This window comes from Mustelus asterias, chromosome 21, assembly GCF_964213995.1.
Source record: "Mustelus asterias chromosome 21, sMusAst1.hap1.1, whole genome shotgun sequence".
Lineage (NCBI taxonomy): Eukaryota > Metazoa > Chordata > Chondrichthyes > Carcharhiniformes > Triakidae > Mustelus > Mustelus asterias.
Genome location: NC_135821.1, coordinates 19,611,913 through 19,635,480, shown reverse-complemented (window position 1 = coordinate 19,635,480; position 23,568 = coordinate 19,611,913). Strand labels below are relative to the sequence as shown.

At 46.9% G+C, this 23,568-nt stretch overlaps 2 protein-coding genes across 14 annotated transcripts in view; both read left to right on the top strand.

Annotated features, from left to right (window-relative positions):
• phf5a (PHD finger protein 5A) overlaps window positions 1-9,040 on the top strand; it is a 110,673-nt gene extending 101,633 nt beyond the window's left edge. Inside the window, exon 5 of the transcript XR_013500412.1 lies at window positions 9,024-9,040. The gene's annotated coding sequence lies outside the window, so the exon portion shown is untranslated. The remainder of the gene's footprint in view (window positions 1-9,023) is intronic.
• The window catches only part of LOC144509186 (protein Tob2-like), a 40,856-nt gene that overhangs the window by 1,782 nt on the left and 15,506 nt on the right, over window positions 1-23,568 (top strand). For 3 of the 13 annotated variants that reach the window (XR_013500410.1, XR_013500406.1, XM_078237630.1), the window contains exon 2: window positions 2,798-3,233. The exons of 4 other annotated variants lie outside the window; for them this stretch is intronic. The gene's annotated coding sequence lies outside the window, so the exon portion shown is untranslated. Of the gene's footprint in view, window positions 1-2,797; window positions 3,234-10,972; window positions 11,052-23,568 lie in introns of all 13 variants that reach the window. 6 more of the 13 variants (XR_013500409.1, XM_078237629.1, XR_013500411.1 and 3 more) reach the window with 4 other exon arrangements.

The following is a 23,568-nucleotide window of genomic DNA, read 5'->3' as shown; positions in this document are numbered from 1 at the left end:
TTTAACTAGCTTTTTATCAAACGAATGCCTAGCCAGTTCTGGATTAAGATAAGGTTTAGGGGATTTGGGAAGGTTAAAGTCCTTGGGTTGGACCCTTTTTTTTGAAGTTGGAGGGGATTTTTTTTGTATTTTTTTCCTCTTCTCCTCCCAGCTCCTGAATTATTTCACAGATTGATGAAGGGGAAAGTGTCTTTTTAGAGGTTATTTTCTCCCCTCTTTTTTTTTCCTCAGGTTATTTTTTTAATGGAATTTGTGTGTGAGAGGAGGTGGCTGTGTGTGGGGGAGGGGATGGGTCCAGGGACATTTAAATATTGAGCAATGGAGGGAGGGAAGGAGGGATTGCGCCTGCGCCCGCCGGCCGCCCTGTCCTCTCCCCTTCCTCACCAGTGCGCATGCCCGCTGCCCAGCCCCGCGCTGCACGCTGGGAATTGTAGTTCCCCCTTCCCGGGGGCGCAGGCTCAGTGCCCCGGGGGCGGACTCCAACTCCCGAGATGCAGCAGCGCCAGCCCAGTCCACTGGCCCTGCAGTGCTGCCTTCAGCCTCTAGGGCTCCTTATTTGGGCTGCTTCTGCCTAGGCTCCCTTTTTTTATATACAATTGGATGGCAATGGCCTAAGTGGTGCTGTGGCCAGACTATTAATCCAGCTAATGTTCTGGGGACCGGGGCAGGTGGTGAAAGTTGAAATAAATTAATTTTTAAAAGAAATCAGGAATTAAGAATCTACTGATGACCATGAAACCGTTGTCGATTGTTGTAAAAACCCATCTGGGTCACTAACTTCCTTTTAGGGATGGAAGTCTGCCAGCCTTACCCGGTCTGGTCTACATGTTCTAAGAACATAAGAAATAGGAGCAGGAGTAGGCCATCTAGCCCACCCGGCCATTCAATAAGATCATGGCTGATCTGAAGTGGATCAGTTCCACTTACCCGCCTGATCCCTATAACCCCTAATTCCCTTACCGATCAGGAATCCATCTATCTGTGATTTAAACATATTCAACGAGGTAGCCTCCACCACTTCAGTGGGCAGAGAATTCCAGAGATTCACCACCCTCTGAGAGAAGAAGTTCCTCCTCAACTCTGTCCTAAACTGACCCCCCTTTATTTTGAGGCTGTGCCCTCTAGTTCTAGCTTCCTTTCGAAGTGGAAAGAATCTCTCCACCTCTACCCTATCCAGCCCCTTCATTATCTTATAGGTCTCTATAAGATCCCCCCATAGCCTTCTAAATTCCAACGAGTATAGATGAAGTGGTGAATGCGGGCTCACTTTTAACATTTAAGAAAAACTTGGGACAGGTACATGGGATGAGAGGGGTGTGGAGGGATATGGTCCAGGTGCAGGTCAGTGGGACTAGGCAGAAAAATGGTTCGGCACAACCAAGAAGGGCCAAAAGGCCTGTTTCTGTGCTGTAATGTTCTATGGTTCTATGTGACTCTAAAGCCACAACAATGTAGTTGACCTCTGAAACGGCCGAGCAAGACAGTTGGAAGCAGCTCCCTTGGCGTACGCAATTGGATCATCACCCCTGGCAGGGCATCAGTGCTCTGCAATAGGGGAGGCCCGATGGCCCTGTGGTATTATCGCTAGACTATTAATCCAGCTAATGTTCTGGGGAACAAAAGCAGAAAATGCTGGAAAATCCCAGTGGGTCTGACAGCATCTGTGGAGAGAGAACAGAGCCAATATTTCACGTCTCTATGACCCTTCGTCAGGGAACCAGGTTCGAATACTGCCGCGGCAGATGGTGGAATTTGAATTTTTAAAAATCTGGAATTTTAGAATCAACTGATGACCATGAAACCATTTTTGATTGTTGGGAAAACCCATTTGGTTCACTGATGTCCATTTAGGGAAGGAAATCTGCTGTCCTTGCCTGATCTAGCCCATGTTTTATTTATTTATTAGTGCCACTTACATTAACACTGCAATGAAGTTACTGTGAAAATCCCTTAGTTGCCACATTCCGATGCCTTTATGGGTACACCTGAGGGAGAATTTTACCTTGGCCAATGCACCTAACCAGCACGCCTTTCAGACTATGGGAGGAAACCAGAGCACGTGCAGATTCCACACACACACTAACCAAGCTGGAAATCGAACCCTAGTCCTTGGTGCTGTGAGGCAGCAGTACTGTACTGTCATGCTGCCCCCCTGTGACTCCAGAGCCACAGCAATGTGGTTGACTCTCAACTGCCCTCCAAGGGCAACTAGGAATGGGGCGACTTGGTGGCACGATGGTTAGCACTACTGCTTCACAGTGCCAAGGATCTGGGTTCAATTCCGGCCTTGGGTGACTGTGTGGCGTTTGCACGTTCTCCGTGTCTGCGTGGGTTTCCTCCGGCTGTTCCAGTTTCCCCTCGCACTCCAAAGATGTGTAGGTTAGGCGGATTGGCCATGGTAAATTGCCCCTTAGTGTCCCAAAATATGCAGTGTAGGTGGGATTAGCCATGGTTAAATATATGGGATTACAGTGGTAGGGTGGGGAGAGGGCCTGGGTAAAATACTCTGTCAGAGAGTTGGCGCAGACTTGATGGGCTGAATGGCCTCTTCTATGCTGTAAGGATTTGATGATTCTATGAGAAATGGGCCAGTGACACCCCCTGTCCCCACAAATTAATTTTAAAAATTGTCAGGAAAATAGTGATGCCTGAGTCAGATTCTTTAAATGCAGTTCTTTAAAAAGAGTCGAGTTTGGTAAAATTATACGCAAGTCTCTCCAATAACCCTGATCTGCATAGGATGACTTTCTGTTCACTGCATTGCTTTATTTATTTCCACCTACTCCTGATTCTACAGGTATTTGGAAAACTGGTTGGCAATTGCCAGTCTGGGCTAACCTGTTCCAAGTTTACCAGCAGGAAGAATCTTCATCCAACATTTTTTTTTTAATTCTTTCGCGGCAAGTGGACGTTGCTTGACCAGGCCAGCATTTATTGCCCATCCCTAATTGCCCTTGTGGTGGTGAGCTGCCTTCTGAATTGCTGCGGTCCGTGTGGTGTAGGGGCAGTAGCGAGGGAGTGCCAGAATTTTGACCCTGCGACAGTGAAAGAAGGTGGCGATTCAAGACCTGCAGATGGTAGTAGCATTGACTGTTTGGTGGATTGAGACTTTCAGAGACCCCAGTAGAACTCACTGTACCACATGCAAACAGTTTTTTTTGGCTCCTGCTTCACCTCTGTCTAGTTCCTTTGCCACCAAGGGGGAGCAACTGGCCATTTCCCTGGATTGCCAGGTAATTATGGATGAGGGAGGCTGTTTGGCCCACTTTTGATTTATGCATCCTCGGGTACCCTATTCGCATGGACAGACTGGTGAAATGGGCAGACCCATTGCAGATAATTTAGCGCAGATCAGTGTGAAGTGAGGAATTTTTGATAGAAAATTATGGGTTTTGTAAATTGAATGGTCTAATTTTAAAAGGAGTGCGGGACCAGAGATATTTGGGGATTCGCATGCAAAAAAATCTCAGGCAAGTTATTAAGGCTGTTTAATTTTTCAAAAAAAACCCAGCACTGCTGCAATATTGTCTTCATAAACGAGGCCGAAAATACAAAAATAAGGAGGCGATGCCGCACCTTTGTAAATCCGAGGCTGGGCCATTGTCCAATTCTGACGCCACGTTTTAGGAAAGCTGTCAAAGCTTTGGTGAGGAGGGCATTTATTAGAATTCTGCCAGGGGTGAGGAACTTGTTATAGGAGTTCAGAATGGCAGGGGTTCGCTTTATAGCAGAACAGGTTAATAGGATAGGTAGCGTTCTGCTAGGTGCTCAAAATGGAGGAGTTTTGAGAGCGTATATTGGGAGAAACTCACTGTCAGGGTTTGTTACCTGAAGTTGCAGATTTAAGTTAATTGGCAAAATAATCCAGTGGTTTTTTTTTGGAGGGGGGGGGGGGCTGAAGGTGAGGGAGAGAGAGAAACTTTAAGAACTGAATTGGATAAATATTTGGAAAGGAGACAATTGCAGCGCTATGTTGAAACAGACTGATTGGATGGCTCTTTGCAAGAGTTAGTACAGATGTGATGGACAGAATGGCCTCCTGTATTGTATGACCAATTGTTTCTGAAATGGTTTCACAATTTGTACTTGCCGCTACTCTAGCTGGATGTCTGTTCCATATGTTGATCAGTGTGGGTGAAAATTTCCTGAGTGGGATTTGGTGACACAGCGGGCTAGTACATTGCCCTATCTGCTGGCGGGGCTGAGAGGCCTCCTCGTATTGATGGGCTGAGACTTGGCGTGTCGTCCAATGACCCAGAGCTGGTGTGACCTGCCTTGCATGCAAAGCTTGCCAAAAACTGGGAATCCAATCCTGGGGTGGATGGAATTGCTTTCCACTTGGTTGCCCAGTGTTGAAGGTCAATCTGTGACCTTTCCCATCTGACTCAGTCAAGTTGCAGTGATGGTTATCATAGAAACCCTACTCGGCCCGTCGAGTCTGCACCGACCACAATCCCACCCAGGCCCTACCCCCATATCCCTACATATTTTACCCACTAATTCATCTAACCTACGCATCTCAGGACACTAAGGGGCAATTTTTAGCATGGCCAATCAACCTAACCCGCACATCTTTGGACTGTGGGAGGAAACCGGTGCACCCGGAGGAAACCCGCGCAGACACGAGGAGAATGTGCAAACTCCACACAGACAGTGACCCGAGCCGGGAATCGAACCCAGGTCCCTGGAGCTGTGAAGCAGCAGTGCTAACCACTGTGCTACCGTGCCGCCCATTTATACCTGCTGTCTCTCAGGTTGGTGATTTGTTGAGCCAAGAGTGTCCCAAACGTTTGTCTTATTTTTCCTTTTGACCTTCAGGAGATTAGCCTTCCCCTTGACATTGATTCTACAAACCCCGAGCAGTACACTAAACCACTGCATCGCCATCATTTCGAGTGTTCAGTTCAGCTCGTCTACCCCTCTCGGTTTTGCAGCTGATGTCAGCGTATTAAAGAGGAAGCTGTGCTCGTGCCAATTTCTCTTTCCTGAGCTGAGGGTGTTGTTTCTGGGGTGGATGCAGTCCTGTGTAGGCTGGAGGTGTCCTGCCCAGGTGACGAGGCAGTGCATTGCAGCAGCGCACTCACGAGCAGAGGGCCTTTCCGTCAAAATGGATCCTGTTGTCCACGTTCCCACTTTTCCAGCAGAAATGGCTGGCTGCTGATCAGGAGCAGGAACTTTCTCCCTCTTCCGGCCTGGCACCCTTGCGGCCATCACAGCCGAGATCAGCTAACTGAGCACTGACCAGAGATAAACCCCGACCAGCTCCTAGTCTGCATGGCTGAGTGCTGTACAGGGCCGAGCCTTAACCCACTCGGTCACAGTAACCCGTTTATTAGTCAGGTGTTATTCATCGTGCAGCCTCCCATTTCTCTGAGCTGACTGCTCTGTTCTGCAGTATTGGCTTTGGAGATTTGCCTTCTCTGAGGATCTAGAAGCCTGCAGCCATTAACCCAAATTTGTCATGTCTCCGGAAGCATGCAGTGAATTTTAAAAATGTATTAATGAAGTTCCCAATGCTTTGGTGTAAAGGACTGCAGCGACACAGCACTGCATGCAGGTTCACACCACCTCTCCTCATTGTCAAAAACAGATACAAAAACAGACTGTTCAGCCCAGCTGCTCCATACCGGTGTTTATGCTTCAGGTGAATCTCCCACCCCCATCTCGCCTTTCCCAATCGGGTTTAATTCTGTTCCTTTCTCCCCTTGTGCATTTAACTTCCCCCCCCCCCCCCCCCCCCCCCCCCCTTAAAAGCTTTGATGCTATTCGTCTCCACCGCGTCAGTGAGTTCCAGATTCTGACCTGTGTCTAAATAAAGACATTTCTCCTGTATTTGGGCGGCACGGCAGCACAGTGGTTAGCACTGCTGCTTCACAGCTCCAGGGAGCTGGGTTCGAATCCCGGCTCGGGTCGCTGTCTGTGTGGAGTTTGCACGTTCTCCCTGTGTCTGCGTGGGTTTCCTCCGGGTGCTCCGGTTTCCTCCCACAGTCCGAAGATGTGCGGGCTAGGTTGATTGGCCATGCTAAATTGCCCCTTAGTGTCCCGGGATGCATGGGCTAGTGGGTAAATATGTAGGGATATGTGGATAGGGCCTGGGTGGGATTGTGGTCGGTGCAGACTCGATGGGCCGAATGGCCTCTTTCTGCACTGTAGGATTCTATGATTCTATCCCTTGCTGGATCTATTAGTGACTCTATTGTATTGTGGTTTCTGGTTTTGGATTTGGCCACAAGTAGAAGCATCGTCTCTCTGTTTCTCCCCTCACAGGGCAAGAGGGCCAATCACCTGTGATTGCGGGAAGCTTCTTAGTGTAGTTACTGAAACCTCGTGAGGCCTGCGGTACAGAGAAACTGACCAGATGTCCCTCCAATTTTCCTCTGTAGCTTTTGCCCGGGTTTCTTGTACCTTGCTTGAATGGCCGTGTGAGCTGTGACTGTCTCGATGGCTGTTGAACTATCACAACTGAGCCCTAGTCTATACTACTGACACTGGCACAGGGTATGAAAACCTGGGAAAATCGAATCCTTCCTAGCCCAAGGACACTTGGATAGGCCGTGGTGCCTCCGCGTGTTACTGCTGTGATGAATTAACTTGGCGTGGTCTGGGAATGAACCCATGGACCTAATCTGATTGGGCATACTAATTGGGTGGAATTTAAATAAAAACACCCAGCCAATGATAGGCACGCTCTGACTACTTCCTTGGTCAATGTTCTGTTCAAAATGGTGGCAGTAACCTTGCAGTGGGCTTGTCAAGCATGAAAATAAAACGCAAAATCTAGGTGGGGGATAGTGTTCCTATTAGGAATCTTGCAGCGTATACTTTTCACAGCAGTTTAATTGTGTAATTGAAACAATATTGTGTCAAACCAGTGAAATAACATTAGCAGGAGCTTGGTCAAAGCGTCACCGGCCTGTTTCTGTGGAGCAACCTTTGTATGGATGTAGTGAAAAATTACACAAACTTTGCCCCTGTTCCTTTCCTTTCGAAACGACAGCTTTTTACACCGACGCTGCTTGTATAAAAGTATCTGAGGCTGGAAGGAGAATAATGGTGGAGTGTGAGCTGAGGGCAGTGGGGAGGAACAGAAATCTAAATTAAAGGGAATGTCAAAGATCTAGTTTAAAAGTATTTTTAGGATGCAGCAAGGCTGGGATTTACAGGGAATTTAAAATTAAACTGGGAAAGGCTGACTTTCATTAAGCTGTGGTTTTGCAGGGAGGCAGAAGAGGCCTTTAGTGGTCATTCTCAATGTGAGTTGAGCTGGTGTGCGTTACCAGGCAATTTAATTGGAAGACATTATAGACCAGCTTGGTCCTTGATTAAAGCAGCATTACCCCCCTCCCTTCCCCTCACAGGGCAAGGGATAGCACAGTGGTTAGCACTGCTACTTCACAGCTCCAGGGACCTGGGTTCGATTCCCGACTTGGGTCACTGTCTTGTGTGGAGTTTGCACATTCTCCTCGTGTCTGCGTGGGTTTTCTCCGGGTGCTCCGGTTTCCTCCCACAGTCCGAAGATGTGTGGGTTAGGTTGATTGGCCATGCTAAAAATGATCCCTTAGTGTCCTGAGATTTGTAGATTAGAGGGATTAGCGGGTAAATGTGTAGGGATATGGGAGTAGGGCTTGGGTGGGATTGTGGTCGGTGCAGACTCGATGGGCCGAATGGCCTGTTTCTGCACTGTAGGGTTTCTATGTTCTATGTCACTGGAGTGTAATGAGAAGTAAGGAATCTTGGATTTCCTACCTCTGAGCCCCATATCCTAGCACAGAAACCAGTTGGCCCATCATACTTGTCAGGGCATGTTTAAAAGGGGCTATCTAATTAGTTCCACACTCTCCTCCAGCTCCTAACCTGTAGCTTTGCAATTTCTCCTCTAAATATCTATCCAATTCTTCCAAAAATTACTGCTTCCAGATGCAACTCGTGGACTGCAGCGATTCAAGAAGGCAACTCGCCACCATCTTAAGGGCAACTAGGAATGGGCAATAAATGTTGGCCTAGCCAGCGACGCCCATGTCCCACGAATGAATTAAAAAAAAACTGCAGTCCAGATCCTCACCAGCTGCGATTTAAAACAAAACAATTCCTCATCTTCCCCCTCGCTCTTTTGCCAATTTTCCCCCCAAATTATACTTTATTCATCAAATTTGTAAAGGTCTTAACTGGTTACCAATGTGTCTGCCAGTGGAAACAGACTCTGCTTGTTTATTAAAGCCCTTGTACCCCATCTCTACCTCCTGAGAGTGTTGAGGAAAATTGCAGTGCTCTCACTGAGATCTGCAAGCTCAGCCTCAGCAAAGACCAGGGCTCAAACTTAACCCGTTTGGTTCAACCTACTGATGTGTTCCTGGTAAGACCTTCATTAATGTCATTGTTAATTCACTCATGTGACTGTCACGTCACAGCTGGAGCACTGAGCTCGCTGGCAGTGGGGGTGGGTGTATGTGTGTGTACACACACGGATGCAGGTTGGCACAGAAAAGCCTTGATGCAGAATGAAACAGACCTGTAAAACCAAGATGGAGTATTGCAAGCTGATAGCTCGGGGTAATTGTGGTGTCTGACTAATCAGTATAAACTGACCTTGTGGTACATACAGGCACCTAAGCCCTTTGATCAGTTTACTGCTGGGTAATTCTCACAGGTAGCCATTCTATATATAGAGCATTTTGATCGGGTTGTAACCTCTCCCTGGGATCTGTTAAATTCTCTGGGTATTCGGCCCTAGTTCTAATTCAGAAAATATTTGTTTCCCAGTCAGTATCTTGTCTGTGGCAAATCAGCACTTTTCCATTCAGTTGTTACCAAATAGTCTCAGCTTGGCGACTTTTCAGTACCAGTAGGGTTAATTGATCATTGGGTGCCTGGTGTAGCTAGTTCAAGAAAGCATTTTTCCCACTGCAAAGTTTACAATTGATGGTGGTTTTAGTGGGCTCCTTGATAGAATAGCTTTGTCTGACAGCCTATTGGATTTGCAGCTCTGGCCCCAACTTTCTTCCAAGTTAACTTGTTATGGAGAGGTATTTTTTCAAAAAAAAACCTGACCCCCATTTGGACAATCAGAGCAGTGATTTGCATAACACCAACAGGTGGCACAGTGGGTGAGCACTGCTGCCTCACAGCACCAGGGACCCGGGTTCAATTCCCGGCTTGGGTCACTGTCTGTGTGGAATCTGCACGTTCTCCCCGTGCCTGTGGGTTTCCTCCGGGTGCTCCAGTTTCCTCCCATAGTCCAAAGATGTGCAGGTTAGGTGGATTGGCCGTGCTAAATTGCCCCTTGGTGTCGGGGGACTAGCTAGGGAAAATTATGGGGATGGGGCCTGGGTGGGATTGTGGTTGGTACAGTCTTCTGTGGATGCCAGGACAGTTACCCTTGAAGGATAAGGGCAATATACATGTGGGAATACCACCTGCAAGAACCACCACCACCACACACACACACACACCCCCCCCACCCACTCCAATCTCATACCATCCTGGAACTGTATCACCGTTTCTTCACTGTCGCTGAGTTAAAATCCTGCAGCTCACTCCCTAAAAGCACTGTGGGTGTACGTACACCATATGTGGTTAAGAAGGCGTATAGTGTGCTGGCCTTTATCAATCGAGGGATTGAGTTTAGGAGTCGGGAGATAATGATGCAGCTTTATAAGACCCTCGTCAGACCCCACTTGGAGTACTGTGCTCAGTTCTGGTCGCCTCATTACAGGAAGGATGTGGAAAAGATTGAAAGGGTGGAGAGGAGATTTACAAGGATGTTGCCTGGATTGAATGGCATGCCTTATGAGGATAGGCTGAGGGAGCTCGGTCTTTTCTCCTTGGAGAGACGTAGGATGAGAGGAGACCTAATAGAGGTGTATAAGATGTTGAGAGGCATAGATCGGGTGCATTCTGAGGCTTTTTCCCAGGGTGGAAATGGCTGCTACGAGAGGGCACAGGTTTAAGGTGCAGGGGGGTAGGTACAGGGGAGATGTTGGGGGTAAGTTTTTCACAGAGGGTGGTGGGCGAGTGGAATCGGCTGCCGTCAGTGGTGGTGGAGGCAAACTTGATAGGGTCTTTTAAGAGACTCCTGGATGAGTACATGGGACTTAATAGGATGGAGGGTTATAGGTAGGCCTAAAAGGTAGGGATATGTTCGGCACAACTTGTGGGGCCGAAGGGCCTGTTTTTGTGCTGTAGTTTTCTATGTTTCTATATGGACTGCAGCGATTCAAGAAGGCAGCTCGCCATCACCTTCTCAAGGGGCAATTGGGGATGGGCAATAAATGCCGGCCCAGTGAGTGACTCTCCCATCCCATGAAAGAGTAATTGGAATAACCTTCTTGACTAAATCTAAATCTTTATTAGATTTTTGTATGCATGCCAAGGGATGTGGAGCGAAGTTTTATAATTAGGATTGAGGTACCTATCACCCATGATCTAATTGGAACAGGATTGAGGGGCTGAATAGCCTGCTGTTGTTCAATAGAAACACTGTTCTGTAACAGGCCAGCGTGGTGTCGCAGTGGGGCTCCATTTTGGTTCTGTAACCACAGGCCGGAGAAGAAAACCTCAAAACAGGGATCCTGCTCCTAATTATCCACCAGCCTTGATGTTTAAATGCTGGGTGAACGTAGGGCAGGGCCGTCTGTGACACAGCATCCTATTCACGTAGTGGATGACCACATTGTCGAGGTACTAGTGAGCTGCTGCTTGCAGAGCCAAGCGTTGAGTCATTAGCTCTGGACAAAGAGGGCGAGTATTTCAGTGGGTGTTTCCATTTTATGGGTGCGATTCCTTTAGAAATCTGTGGGGATAGAAGGAAGTAATTAGCAAGTATGGTGAAAATGTTCTGAAGTTAATTGTTCAGTTTATAATGTAAAATTGTGATTGTGCTCACTAATAATATTCGAAGCCATAGGAAAATTTCAATTTCCCCCCTTAGTTAGATGCTCTGTTAAAGTGCAGCTTTCTGTGTTCTTGTGTTCAGCAGAAAAGGTATACTAATGGGAATCAATCTGTGTGTTTTGAACAGCTAGAATATATCTGGGAGATGTTGAAAATGTAAGGTAAGCATTAACCCGTGCACTTCCTATTTTTATTTGATTCTGACATTGATGATTTTGCATAGTAAAATACCAGTCTACCCACTGGAGTCACTTACTGAGGTACACATTTTATTTGAGAGCAGCTGAGATGAAATTTGGAATGGTTTTAAAATTACATTTTTTAAATCTATTGCGGTATCTTGATCTTGCTGCTAAGATGTACTGTTAGAGAAGCGGCATAGGGCATTTTCTGTCCCTAACTTGCTGTGGGGGTTACTGTGAAGAGGAAGGAACATTAGCTCAGGAAACTTCAACAGATAGCATGATATTTGGTTATGTTTAAGCTTCATCTACTTCTGAAGGTGCTGCTTTTTAGATGCCTGCTTCCCTTCTGACACCGAACCCAATGTTCCACTGCGGACCCTGACCTTGCAGCTCGGCAGGCTGTTCAGCTACAGATGGCATTTAAAACCCAAAGCTGTCGCAATTGAGTTGAAGAATAATACAGCACAGGAACAGGCCCTTCGGCCCACCAAGCCTGTGCCGATATGCAGTTTCTATCCCTCTGGCCGCCTTCCATTCATCTATCAAGATGCGCCTTGAACATTGCTGACGTGCCTGCCTCCACTGGCAGTACGTTCCAGGTGCCCACCACCCTCTGGAAAAACGTCTCCCCGAAACTTGCCCCCTCTCGTCTTGGGCCTGTGCCCTCTCGTAGTTGGACTATTCTACTGCCCATGCCTGAAGCCAGGGCATTGAGGCTGTTTGTAACTGCTTGCCCAGCTGAGATCAGCTAACACATGTTGGCAGTAAATTGGAGTTTTATCTGCTGAATTACCATCCGAGGGTGGACAGAGGGGACGCATTCCTTCTGACTGTCACCCAGAGACATGACGGCGGTGTATATGTGAACCTTTAAGGTTGGGATTGGGTGTAGCTGTGAAGGTTCGTGTGCTGCATCGCTGAACTGCTTCCTGGCCCACTTGGGATCTTGGAGTTGGATGAGGGGGAGGGAACAGAAATTTGGTTCCACACTAGGTGTAGAACCTGAAGAATGAATGATACAGTGGACCCATTGACCAAAGACCAGATAGGGATGTACCACTGGAGGATGGTATAGAAGCTAACTTGGAATGTGGCTGTGGTGGGAATTTATAAATTGGGACAAGAATTTTGAAGTTTAGTCGGGTAGGAATTTGGTGAAGATTAGATGCAGGTGTGGGACTTTATGAACTAAGTTGTGATTGTGCGTCTGTTCCTTTTGGATGTTTTCCTACATTCATCATGTGTCCTTGGCTTGTATTCTTTCCCTGTCTCTTTATCCTCTGGCAGTATTTTCATTTGCCAATAGCTTTCTTCAATTTTCAAGCCATCCAGCATTGATATTCTCTCCTTTCCTCTTCCCCTCTCTCCTTGAAATCCTCCCTTCCGGACATCTCTTGCATGTCGGTTTCTGCCTAAGATGTGCCCTACCCAGACACTGTTTCTAATTATGTTGAGTAAACTTTTCCTTGGTCACTCTCCTCCGCATTTCATAAGTTTTTCTGTCCAGCCGATCCTTTCCATTCTCTTCCAAACCCACATTCCTTTCCTTAGGGTGCAAGTCTCTACCCACACAGAACAACACTGCAGTCATGCTCTTTACAAGTTGAGTTGTTTATTCAGCTTTCCAATCTAAAAAAGGTCTTTCCTTGCCAAATAACGGCCTTTCCCGTTGATCCCCTTGTTGTTTCTTTTAGTTATGACGTTACTTAAAGTTCTTGCGTGCCGTGATGATTGTGGATTCTAATTTTAACAGGTTTTAAATTTCAACAGGTTCTTAAATTCTTAACAGGTTTTGGAATTTAGGGGTGACACAGTGGTACAGTGATTAGCACTGTGGTCTCACAGTGCCAGGGACCTGGATTCGATTCCCGGCTTGGGTCATTGTCTGTGTGGAGTCTGCACATTCTCCCTGTGTCTGCGTGGGTTTCCTCCCACAGTCGGAAAGGCGTGTTGGTTAGGGTGCATTGGCCGTGCTAAATTCTCCCTCTGTGTACCCGAACAGGCGCCGGAGTGTGGCGACGAGGGGATTTTCAGTGACTCCATTGCAGTGTTAATGCAAGCCTACTTGTGACACTAATAAATAATTAAAAAAAAAAGACATTGTAATCTCCCAAATAGATGTAAATTAATTCCTGGTCGGCAGTGACCTGCCCTTCCCTTCCTCAGGATAGAGTTCACTTTCGAAATCCATACTGTTTTTAACATTGCAACAGAGCTTGGTGTTTCCAATTACTACCTTCAATTTCCCCAGAGTCGAGGATAGTGTTGAAGTTGAGCTGTCGTCAAAGCTGACGGCTTTCTATAGTGGGCAAGGTAGGCCTAGAGATAGGAAATGCTTTTACAAATGGGTTATAACTGGTGATGTAGGAGGTGTGGACTAGCTCAGCTCACAGTTGAACAGATAAGCTTCCACATCTCTTGGATGCAGCCCTGAGTGAGCAGCTGGCATGGAGTATCACAGAATTGTTACAGTGCAGAAGGAGGCCATTTGGCCCATTGTGTCTGCACCAGCTCTCCAACGGGAAGTAAGGCTTACATTAACACTAATGAAGTTGCTGTGAAATTCCCTCAGTTGCCACACTCTGGCGCCTGTTCGGGGTCAATGCATCCTAACCAGCACGTCTTTCAGACTGTGGGAGGAAACCGGAGCACCTGGAGGAAACCCACACAGACACTGGGAGAATGTGCAGACTCCACACAGCTAGTGACCCAAGCTGGGAATCGAACCTGGGTCCCTGGCGCTGAGAGGCAGCGGTGCTCACCACCGTGCCGCCCCAGGGGACTAATATGTGAATTGCGTGGCGGAAGACTATATTAAATTTGGCTTCACAATAGCGTCTCAATGTGTTTTAGAAAATCTTCCTGTCTTGGGGCTGCGTGTTATAGCTGACCTTGATTTGTTGAAAATGTCCCCGTCACCCCTCAATGGGTGCTTGTGCAACACTAACTGAGCGGAAAGAAACTGCCCATCCTTGATCCCCCATCAACAAAACATTTTAATATTGCTCTTTCACAGAGCAAAATATCCTAAGGAGCTTAGTCAAAAAAAGATAACTGAGGCACACAAGGTGATAGATGAACAAAAATGTGTTTGAAGAGATGAGTTTTAAGGAGCTTTTAAAGGAGGTTAAGAGTGGGACTGGAGGTTGGGGAGGGAATTCCAGAGTTGAGGACTGAGGCAGTTGAAGCCATTGGAGGAGTGATGAAAAGTGAGGATGTACACAAATTGGGGTGTTACAGGGCCTAGGAGAGTTGCTGAGGCAGTGAGGAGGCCAGGGAGTGATTGAAAACCAGGATGAGAATTTTAAAATTCACATGTTCTCAACCACTGTAGGCCAGCGAGCATAGGGGTAAGGGGTGAACCTTTGCCTCTGTGATGAATTGTAACTTGATTCTCGTGGCTGAGATCAGGAATTTATTGGTAGGGTCTGTTGCAAGCAACTTTAAAACATGGTTTGTTTTGCATTCTTTGATTTTATTTTCAACTGGCTTTTGCTTCCCGATCCCTTGAGTGTCTCTGCTAAATGGACACTCTTCATGGGAAAGCCTAGTGATCTGGAGTGGGAATCGTGTTGACTTTTCTCTCCTCACGCCCCCACCCCATTTCAATTCAAAGCCATTTTGTGAAATCCCCAGTTACACAGAACACCCAGGGAAGCTAGAATTTGGGATTTTGTCATGTTTCCCAAGCTGACTCTCTCTGGAAAGCAGAATTGTAAGTTGGAATGGTGTGTGTGTGTGAGAGATGTTTCTGCACCGGCCGTTAATATTGAATGAGGGAGGTAGTTTTGTAAAGTGATCTCTGATCTGGTGACTGGACAATATCTCTGAATTTCTGTCTGCAGCAACCTTGCAGCTGGTGATATTCACTCCAGCTGTTGAGCTGATTTCCAAAGCTGGTGAGCATTGTTGTTTATGTACCACGTGACCCAGGTGCCCCTAAACACACACAAACATAGAAACTAGAAGCAGGAGGAGGCCATTCGGCCCTTCGAGCCCGCTCTGCCATTCGTTATGATCATGGCTGATCATCGAATTCCATATTCTCAGAGTTCACAGTCCAAAGATGTGCGGGTTAGGTTGATTGGCTATGCTAAAAATTGCCCCTTAGTGTCCTGAGATGCGTAGGTTAGAGAGATTAGTGGGTAAAATATGTAGGGATATGGGGGTAGGGCCTGGGGGGATTGTGGTCGGTGCAGACTCGATGGGCCGAATGGCCTTTTGCTGCACTGTAGGGATTCTATGATTCCATGATCCTGATTTCCACCCTTCCCCTCCATATCCCTTTTAACCCCAAGAGCTATATCTAATTTGTTCTTTAAATCACACAACATTTTGGCCTCAACTTTCTACGAATTAAGTCCATGCCCTGTTGAATGTACAATGTGAGTATCTGTTTGGATCTTTAAACTCTCTTAATTTTCAGAGCAGATAGGCTGAGCATGCCAGGCTAGTTTGTATTTGATGTCTTGCTTCATTCTCCCTTGTTTATCGTATCCATATAATGGCTTGATGCAAATCAGATGAAAATCTCATCTGCTGCCTGGAAGTGATGGATAAATCTGATACTGCGCCTCCTTGTGCCTTGTTGACGGGTTAGGAGTTTGCAAGTTTCTCCGTTAACGAGCTTCCCATTTTGTTTATGAAGGCGGTGAGGCTGCTGCACAAAGGGAAAATAGCAGGTGATGTAATCTGGGTCGCTCCCCTGCAGCTCCAGCAGATGCTCGCAGACCAAAATTGGCAAAGTCATGGCAGCAGCTTACTTGACCACCCTTCCGACAGATTGGTGCATGGCATGTGCCGCGTGCAGGGGAGGGAGAAAAGGCAGCAGTACATAACATCACGGGCAGGTAGCTTTAAATCTTGTGTACGCAAGCAACAGGAGTAGTTTTCATCCCAGGGGAGGGGGAATTGTAATCTTGGCCATCCTCCTTTGAGTCTACGGCCATCCCGATGCCTTGCTTTAATGGCAAATGCAAGCTGAAGACTGATGCTTGGCTTCTACTTGGAGCCGTAAGCCCCTTGGCAAGTTGCTATCCTGAAGATGCGATATCCATTCTTGCTGGGGTGCACTTCCATAAGGACTGCAACATGTTGGTAGTTTACTCACAAAGACCAGTGTTCATCTGTGAAGTTAAATATGCTGTTTTGACTATTTGAGTGTTACAGATGAGCTCCGTTATCTCAATCTGCTCACTATCGGGTAAGATGCACTGAATAACTATCAAATCTGGTGCTATCCCTTGATGAAGTTTCACCAAGATGTGATTTTTAAAAAAAAATTCTATCACTGGCTGAGTGTCGCTGGCCAGACCAGCCTTTATTGCCCATGAGGGAAAACGCTGGAAAATCTCAGCAGGTCTGGTAGCATCTGTAAGGAGAGAAAAGAACTGACGTTTCGAGTCCAGACGACCCGTTGTCAAAACTCGTCCCCAATTACACTTGAAGGTGGTGGTGAGCTGCGGCGGTCCAGTTTTTATTCATTCGTGGGACATGGGCGTCGCTGGATTGCCCATCCCTAGTTGCCCTTGGAGGGCAGTTGAGAGCCAACCACATTGCTGTGGCTCTGGAGTCACATGTAGGCCAGACCGGGTAAGGACGGCAGATTTCCTTCCCTAAAGGGAACCAGATGGGTTTTTATTTGATAATTGACAATGGTTTTATGGTCATCGGTAGATTCTTAATTTCAGATTTTTTAAAAATTCAAATTCCACCATCTGCCATGGCGGGATTCGAACCCGGGTCCCCAGAACATTAGCCGAGTTTCTGGATGAATAGTCCAGGGATAATACCATTTGGAACATTGCCTCTCCTATGGTGTAGGCACACCCACAGCGCTGTTAGGGGTGGAGTTCCAGGATCTGCTGCGACAAGTGAAGGAACAGCAATATTTTGCCAAGTCGGGGTGACTGTGGGGAACTTCCAGGTGGTGGTGGTGGTGTTCTGCTGCCTTTGTCCTTCTAGGTTTGGAAATTGCTGTTACAGGAGCCTTGCCGAGTTGCTGCAGTGCATCTTGTAGATGATGCACGCTGTTGCCACTGTCAGTGGTCAAGGGAGATGATGTTTAAGGTAGTGAATGGGGTACCATTCAAACAGGCTATTTCATCCTGGATGGTGTCAACCTTGTTGTTGGAGCTGCATCCATCCAGGCAAGTGGAGAGTGTTCCATCACACTCCTAACTTGTGCCTTATAGATGGTGGGCAGGCTTTGGGGAGTCAGGAGATGAGTCACTCGCTGCAGAGTTCCAACCTCTGACCTGCTCTTGTAGCCACAGTAGTTGTATTTGTTCTTTCACTCCCCACGCCACCAGCCTCCTCTCGTCCAGCTAGAAACTGGGTGGGTGCAAATGTATGCTGCCAACCCCAGTGAACTGGGTTGAGTTTAGCTGTGCCTCTCCTGCCTCATGCTGCTGTCCCTTTGAGTGACATGCTGCGGGCTCTTTGTGCTGTTGGCAAAGTGCCCCAGGATGAGTCAGCACCTTTTCAAGAGGTGAAAATTATGCAGCTTTAAAACAATTTTTCATTTCAAAAATGTGATTCAGCTGCACTGAGAATATCTCACTCGTGTAGAGAGGGTGTGAGCTGAGCTGGAAGCTGTCCCATTAGCTGCCTTTGTACTGGTGAAGTCATCGGCAATATAAATGTGCTGGTTTCACCATTCAATCCTGTGCGGGATGATGCTGCGAGCTATTCTCAGAGTTCACAATTTTGAAAAGAGTTTTGGGAGTCACAAGATGATAGCATTAAGAAAAGACACGACTAGTCTTGGATTGGAGAAAGAGCTTAAATCATGGTTGTTCCTCAGTGCAGGTCATAGAATCCCTACAGTGCAGGAGGTGGCCATTTGAGCCTGCACCAACAAAAATTCCACCCAGGCCCTATCCCTGTAACCCATGTATTTGCACTGCTAATTCCCCTGACACTATGGGACAATTTAGCAGGGCCAGTCCACCTATCCCACAGAGTTTTGGAGGAAACCCGTGCAGACACAGACAGTCACCCGAGGCTGGAATTGAACCTGTGTCCCTGGCACTGAGGCAGCAGTGCTAACCACTGTGCCACCCACAGAGGCCCACTGGGACCAGCAGAGGGGTGGGCGGGGGGCATCATTAAATGTTTTGATGTGGCTAAGTATTGTTTTAACGTAATGCAGCCAATAACTAGAAAGAAGGAGGCTGAGGGGAGACCTGATATGGGTCTACAAAATAATGAGGGGCAAAGACAGGGTGATAGTCAGAGGCTTTTCCCAGGTGGAAGTGTCAATTACAAAGGGGCACAGGTTGAAGGTGAGAGGGGAAAAAGGTTTTCACGCAGAGTGTGGTGCGTGCCTGGAACGCGCTGCCAGAGGAGATGGTGGAAGCAGGCACATTAGCAACATTTAAGAGGCATCTGGACGGATACATGGATAGGGAGGGAATAAAGGTGTATGGACAGAGTAAGGGCGGAAGGTCTTTAGTTTAGCTAGGGCATCATGATTGGCACAGCCTTGGAGGGCCGAAGGGCCTGTTCCTGTGCTGCACTGTTCTTTTCTCAACCCAGCTGGGGTAATCATAGCATAATCTGGTATTGTCTAAAACTACAGACTGAGTGCCAAGCCAGTGGGATGGCACTGAATCATAATGCTTGTTTGGAGAGCCAGTGCAGAGACGATGGACCAAATGGCCACCTCCTGCGCAGTAACAATTTTTACTCGCAGCAGGCTATCCATGCTGATGAAATTAATTTTGTATTTTTGGGGTGGTATTGAGCCTTTTTCACATCAGCCAGCACTAATGCTGAGCTCCAAGAGGGAGGTAACCCACTCCAATGCTTTCATATTTTAAAAAAATATATATACTTTTAACATTTGTAGAACGTGGAACATTACAGCGCAGTATACAGGCCCTTCGGCCCTCGATGTTGCGCCGACCAGTGGTACCAATCTAAAGCCCCTCTAATCTACACTATTCCAGTATGATCCATATGTTTATCCGATAACCACTTGAACGCTCTCAATGTTGACGAGTCCACCACTGCTGCAGGCAGGGCATTCCACGCCCTTACTACTCTCTGAGTAAAGAACCTACCTCTAACATCTGTCCTATATCTCTCACCCCTCAATTTAAAGCGATGTCCCCTCGTGCTAGCCAACACCATCCGAGGAAAAAGGCTCTCACTATCCACCCTATCTAATCCTCTGACCATCTTGTATGCCTCTATTAAGTCACCTCTTAACCTTCTCTCTAACGAAAACAACCTCAAGCCCCTCAGCCTTTCCTCATACGATTTTCCCACCATACCAGGCAACATCCTGGTAAATCTCCTCTGCGCCCTTTCCAACACTTTCACATCTTTCCTATAATACGGCGACCAGAACTGTACGCAATACTCCAAATGCGGCCGCACCAGAGTTTTGTGCAGTTGCAGCATGACCTCCTGGCTCCGAAACTCAATCCCTCTACCAATAAAAGCTAACACACCGTACGCCTTCTTAACAACCCTATCAACCTTGGTGCTAACCTTCAGGGATCTATGCACGTGTTCACCCAGATCCCTCTGTTCATCCACACTACCAAGTATCTTACCATTAGCCCAGTACTCTGTATTCCTGTTACTCCTTCCAAAGTGAATCACCTCACACTTTTCCGCATTAAACTCCATTTGGCACCTCTCAGCCCAGCTCTGCAGCTTATCTATGTCCCTCTGTAACCTGCCACTTCCCTCCGCACTGTCTACAACTCCACCGACTTTAGTGTCATCCGCAAATTTACTAATCCATCCTTCCACGCCCTCATCCAAGTCATTAATAAAAATGACAAACAGCAGTGGCCCCAAAACAGATCCTTGCGGTACACCACTAGTAACTGAACTCCAGGATGAATATTTCCCATCAACCACCACCCTCTGTTTTCTTGCAGCTAGCCAATTCCTGATCCAAACCACTAAATCACCCTCAATTCCATGTGTCCGTATTTTCTGCAAAAGTTTACCATGGGGAACCTTATCAAACGCTTTGCTGAAATCCATATACACCACATCAACCGTTTTACCCTCATCCACCTCTTTGGTCACCTTCTCAAAGAACTCAATAAGGTTTGTGAGGCACGACCTACCCTTCACAAAACCGTGCTGACTATCCCTAATCAAATTATTCCTTTCTAGGTGATTATAAATCCTATCTCTTATAATCCTTTCCAATACTTTGCCCACAACAGAAGTAAGGCTCACCGGTCTATAATTACCAGGGTTGTCCCTACTCCCCTTCTTGAACAAGGGGACAACATTTGCTATCCTCCAGTCTTCTGGCACTGTTCCTGTAGACAATGACGACACAAAGATCAAAGCCAAAGGCTCTGCAATCTCCTCTCTAGCCTCCCAGAGAATCCTAGGATAAATCCCATCCGGCCCAGGGGACTTATCTATTTTTACCCTTTCCAGAATTGCTAACACCACCTCCTTATGAACATCAATCCCATCCAGTCCAACAGCCTGCATCTCAGTACTCTCCTCAACAACACTGTCCCTCCCCAGTGTGAATACCAACGAAAAATATTCATTTAGTGCCTCTCCTATCTCTTCAGACTCCACGCACAACTTCCCACTCCTGTCCTTGACTGGCCCTAATCTTACCCTTGTCATTCTTTTACTCCTGACATACTTATAGAAAGCTTTAGCGTTTTCCTTGATCCTACCCACCAAAGACTTCTCATATCCCCTCCTGGCTCTTAACTCTTTCTTTAGGTCCTTCCTGGCTAACTTGTAACTCTCAAGCGCCCTAACATAATTTGTGGTCAAAGGTTGAGGGTTTAGCCAACAATTGTGATCTCCCTCCATGTTGGATTAGTAAATCATCAATCCTTTTTCTCTCTCCATATTCCCAGTTATTCTGTAAGGCAGATGCTCGAATGTTGATCAGAATTCGGTTGGCCACTAAAAGAACTAATAGTGAAACCCTATGGAATGGGTTAGTGCTGTTACAACTCCTGGCACCCCACACTCCAGTCCCTTGTTGAAGGATCCAGTTGTCATGTCGAGTATACAGTGGATGGGGTGGGTTGGCGGCTATTTGTAACTAAGGCACACTGTTTTTAACCGCCATGTATTTTCCAGCAGGATTCACTGGGCTGAGCTTCTATACCCTACCCTTTTTTTTTTGACCCCTTCCAAGCCCCCTCCACTCTGTCCCAAGCCCATGATGAGGCTTATTGATTTAACCTGCTGCTGGGGATGAGTGGCCTGGGGTGATATGATAGCTGCGGTAAATACTGAGTGCAGGAAGTGAGAGGGGCTGTTGGTGCAGAGTGTTCATCATGTGCCTTGGTAACATAGCAATGAAATGTAGGCTGCCTGGCATTCTGAATTGAGGAGCACCTGAGACACAAGTGCTCTCTTGGCTCCTACACAAGTGATTGCAGTAACTCATTTTGATGCCTGCTCAAATCAGACTTTCTACTGTAATTCTTCTAGTAAATTTCCCTTTTGTGCTTCTCTCTGTTGACTGAGGAACGTGGTGGTAAGCTGGCTTCCAAATTCCAGTTGCGCTGCTCAACATATACTGTCTCCTCCCCAGAAAGAAAATCTGTGGGAAAGAAGCTTTTGCTCTGATGTTTCCAATTGTATGGACAGCGTTGATTGCGTGTGAATGGTGTTTAAATTGAATTGTGCAGTAGCTGTTCTTCATTTGTGAGCTCACAGCTGAGGGTGATTCAGAGCCAGAAGGCAGTAGGTTTGCACTGGGATTGAATTCTTTGTTATTAATTTTAAATAAACCTCAGTATATATTTCAAACAACCTCACAATCTGGACTCCCCTCCTGGTGAAGGAAATGGCCCGAGAAGAAATGAGAGATTGTTGCTCTTGTTTTCCATTTTTCTCAAAAAAATAACAAGTGCTTTGGCTTAGGAAAGTGTGACATTGCATCAGTTTGTTCATTATAGCAACAGGAGAAGGCTATTCAGTTACATCTTTGCTGCTGTCTACCTCCACTCCGCTAACCTGCCTTTGTGTGATGTCCATTGATAAACATTATCTCTCCATCTTGAAAATTTCAATTGATAGAATCCCTACAGTGCAGAAGGAGGCCATTTGGCCCATTGAGTCTGCATCGACCACAATCCCACCCCTTCACCCCCCCACCTATTTACCCTGCTAATCCCCCTGACACTAAGGGGCAATTTAGCTTGACCAATCAACCTGACCCGCACATCTTTGGAGTGTGGGAGGAAACCGTAGCACCTGGAGGAAACCCATGCAGACATGTGGAGAATGTGCAGACTCTGCACAGATAGTGACCCAAGGCTGCAATTGGACCTGGGTCCCTGGTGCTGAGAGACAGCAACGCTAACCATTGTGCCACTGTGCTGCCCAAAATTAATCCCCAGAATCTAAGATGGCTTCTTGCAAGCTGTGCCCAGCATACCCTCTAATTCTATCTTTTGCACTCGTATGTATTAAGTTGATCGTTCTCTACACCCTAGCAGCACTACACTCTGCACTCTCTCCTTTCCTTTATGTACGGTATGCTTTGTCTGTACAGTGTGCAAGAAACAATACTTCTCACTGTATACTAAAACATGTGACAATAAATCGAATCAAAGAATCCACGGCTGTCCTGGGAGAGAGTTTGTGATTTCTGCTACGCTTTGGGGAAACAGTGCTGCTTCATTTCTCTACTAAATGGGTTGGATCTATGCCCTCCATCAGAGGAAATAGATCAGCTGTATTTACCCTATTGAATCCATTTATCACATTAAGCACCTCAATTGGATCATCCCTGATTGAACCTTCTAAGCTCGAATACAGGCCAAGTTTAGAACTGTAGAATCCCCACCGCCCATTTGAGTCTGCACCAACTCTCAAAGAGCGCCCCCACTCCCGTTGGAGAAAACTAGAGCATGCGGAGGAAACCCACACCGACACAGGGAAAACGTGCAAACTCCACAGTCAGCCAAGGCCGCGATCAAACTCTGGTCCCTGGCGTTGAGAGGTCAGCAGTGCTAGCCACTGTGCCACCCTTTTTGTGACCTGTCTTAATTTAATCCTTTAAACCCTGGCACCATTGTGTTCAGCTGTACACTGTTTTGTCGGCACAAGTGCCGCTTTCTGCAATGGGCTTGGGAAAGGGCGAGGGCAGTACTGTGCTCTGCTGTGATGCCCTTTTATAGTCAAAGAGCCTGTGGCTAAGTTCCACATGGCTGACGGGCGTTAAATGTGGTGGCATCGATACATTCACCTTGGCAATTTCCAGCACGGTCACTGAGTATGAAGCGAGGCAGACCCTTCCTTGGCTGACCCCTGCCACATCCCAGATGCTGAGACCAGTTGTAGCTGCTGTGGCTGAGAACAAGCTCAGCACAGAATTGCCTTGCTGTTTAATCAACACGATGCTGGAAATATCGAGGATGTTGCTGCCGGAATTTTAAGCAGTGTATAAATATTTATGCAACCGCCAGCGTGACTCTTCTCAATTTAAATGTTTGAAAACAGAGCAGTAGTTGGGTTCAAATGCTTTTAA